The sequence below is a fragment of the Papio anubis genome, chromosome 10, assembly GCF_008728515.1.
Source record: "Papio anubis isolate 15944 chromosome 10, Panubis1.0, whole genome shotgun sequence".
Classification (NCBI taxonomy): domain Eukaryota; kingdom Metazoa; phylum Chordata; class Mammalia; order Primates; family Cercopithecidae; genus Papio; species Papio anubis.
Window position 1 is genome coordinate 32,719,880 of NC_044985.1, and position 3,043 is coordinate 32,722,922.

The 3,043-nt window shown below is 43.1% G+C and overlaps 1 pseudogene; it reads right to left on the reverse strand.

Annotated features, from left to right (window-relative positions):
- Positions 1-967: 967 nt before the first annotated feature.
- Positions 968-1,130, reverse strand: LOC116269347 (annotated as a pseudogene).
- Between the last annotated feature and the right edge of the window lie 1,913 nt (positions 1,131-3,043).

The following is a 3,043-nucleotide window of genomic DNA, read 5'->3' on the forward strand; positions in this document are numbered from 1 at the left end:
TGACTAATACAACATGATATCTCTTAAATTTTTAACCTAAAGCTTTGAAAACTTTATTAAAATACCACAAAAAGAGATTGTAAATTTCAGTCATACCTAGGGACTGGTTGACCTTGAATTTCAAACTCAGTTTTCTGGAGTAGAGGCCCATGTGCGACTTTTTAGCTCTACTCTGGTGATTCTATGGAAGTAAACCAGCAATCACACTGGAAGAAATCAAGTCGAGGGGTCACAGAACTTGGCAAGGCTGAGAAGAAGGGTTAGTGGAAATGAGGGAGCAGCAAAAGTGACTGGGTGGCTATTGTGATAGGCAGAGAGAAGAATCCTTTTTTTTTTAGATAGAGTTTCACTCTTGTTGCCCACGCCGGAGTACAATGGCATAATCTTGGCTCACTGCAACCTCTGCCTCCCAGGTTCAAACGATTCTCCTGCCTCAGCCTCCCAAGTAGCTGAGATTACAGGCGCCTGCCACCATGCTCAGCTAATATTTGTATTTTAGTAGAGACAGGGTTTCACCATGTTGGCCAGGCTGGTCTCGAACTCCTGACCTCAGGTGATCCATCTGCCTTGGCCTCCCAAAGTGCTGGGATTACCAGATGTGAGCCATCACACCTGGCCCAAGATTAACATTTAAGTGGGTACATTGAGTAAAACAGATTGCCCTCCTTAATGTGGATTGGCCTAATCCAATCAGTTAGTGGCCTGAATAGAACAAAAAGACTGACCCTTCCCTTTGTGAGAGGGAATTTTTCCTGTCTTCAGATTCAAACTGAAACATGGCTCTTCTTGAATTTTGAGCCTTGCTGGCCATCAGCTCTCCTGGTTCTCAGGTCCTTGAACTCAGGCTGGACCTACATCATCAGCCCTTCTGGGTCTCTAGCTTCTTGACTCACCCTGCAGATCTTGGAACTTTCTATCTTCTACAGTTCTGTGGGCTAATTCTTTTTTTTAATCCTGTGGGGCGGGAGGAAGTTGCACCATTCCTGGAGGTACTGCAATACCAGGTTAATGCATGGAGTGGATGGAACAAGCTCCCATTCTATCTCCCTTCTCCAAAAGTTTATTTAATTTATTGTGCTCAAATAGAGGACACACCAGATACTAAACTGATAAGAATAATGATATGGTTTGGCTGTGTCTGCACCCAAATCTCATCTTGAATTGTAGCTTCTATAATTCCCACGTGTTGTGAGAGGGAGCCAGTGGGAGGTAATTGAATCATGGGGTCAGGTCTTTCCCATGCTGTTCTTGTGATAGCGAGTAAGTTTCATGGGATTTTATGGTTTTATAAAGGGGAGTTCCTACACAATCTCGCTTGCCTGCCACCATGTAAAATGTGACTTTTCTTCTCCTTTGCCTTCCACCACGATTGTGAGGCCTCCACAGCCATGTGGAACTGTGAGTCAATTAAACCTCTTTCCTTTAAAAATTACCCACTCTCAGGTACGTCTTTATTAGCAGCGTGAGAACAGATCAATGCAATAGATTCTACACTTACTCCTAGGCAAAAGGCCAAGAAGTGATGCTAAGACTTTTTAATAAATCACCCCCTACCCTGATTGTGATGGGTTCTATTTTTCTGGAGAACCCTGACTAATACAGATTTTAGTACCAAGGAATGAGATGCTTCTGTAACAAGTACCTAAACATGTGGATTGGCTTTGGAACTGGGTGATGGGTGATGAGCAGAAGTTGGAAGAGATTTGAGGTGCCTGCTAGAAAAAGCCTAGATTGCCTTGAAGGAACTATTGGTAGAAATATGAATGTTAATGGTGATTCTAGTGAGTTCTCAGAGGCAAAGAAGGAACACACTATTGGAAACTGGATGAAAGGCCATCTTTGTTATAAAGTGGCAAAAAAATCTTAGCTGAATTGTATTGTAGTTTTTGTGGAAGGTACCGCTTATGAGTGACAACACTGAATATTTAGCTAATGAGGTTTATAAACAAAGTGTTGAAGGTGCATTCTGGATTCTCCTTATTATTTATAATAACGTATAAGAGGAGAGAAATTAATTAAAGAAATTATTAAGTAAAAAGCAACTAGAACTTGAAGATTTGGAAAATTCTCAGCCTATCCATATTGCAAAAAAATGAGAAAGCATGTTCCGGAGTGAACACCAAGGGTGTGGCTTGACAATCAGTCCATCAGGAGATTGCCCATGGAGTCAATCAGCCATCTCAGCAGCAACCAGGAATAGAGATAGGCATATACAAGAGGAGACACTGCCAGTTTGGACCAAGGAGAATGGAGATGGGACAAAACAAAGGAAGACTTTCAGACTTCTGGGATTCTACAGTATGGCACAATAGAGCTATTTGTCTTTATCCTTCAAGAAAAGAGCAGAATGACCCTGAAGTTGATTCAGAGATCATCAGGTCTGCCACTCCCACCACAGGCTGAGGAGGCAAGGCTGTTTTCTCCTTAATTTTACAGAGTGGGGCCCCTTCTTGGTTTCTATAGGCCAGGCTGCATGCACCCAGGGCCTCAAGGGCAGGACCTCTATAAAGAGTTGAGGAGGCAACATGGCAGTGATGCTGCTGCCTCAGTGGGTCAGAAGGCAGAGTTTCCAATCAAAGGGATTTATTCTTGAGCTTTATGATCTCGAGGAATTTGACCTGCTAGGCTTTGGATTTCCTTGGGAACCTGTCACTCCTTTCTCCTTCCCATATTCTCCCTTTTGGAAGGGGGTGTCTATTCTGTGCTTGTCCTGCCACTGTATTTTGGAAACACATAACTTGCCTAGTTTCTCAGGTTCAAAACTAGAGAGGAATTTTGCCTCAAGATGAATCATACCTCAAGTCTCACCCATACCTGATTTAGGTAATATTTAGATGAGATATTGGAATTCAGAGCTGAGGCTGGAATGGGTTAAGACTGCTGGGGCTGTTGACATGGGGTGAACGTATTTTGCATGTGAGGAGGACATGGATTGGGGGCTCCAGAGAGTGGATGTTATGGACTGAATTGGGTCTTCCTCAAAGTCCTATGTTGAAGCCCTAATCGCCAGTGTGGCTATTTTTGGAGCTAGGACATTTAAGGA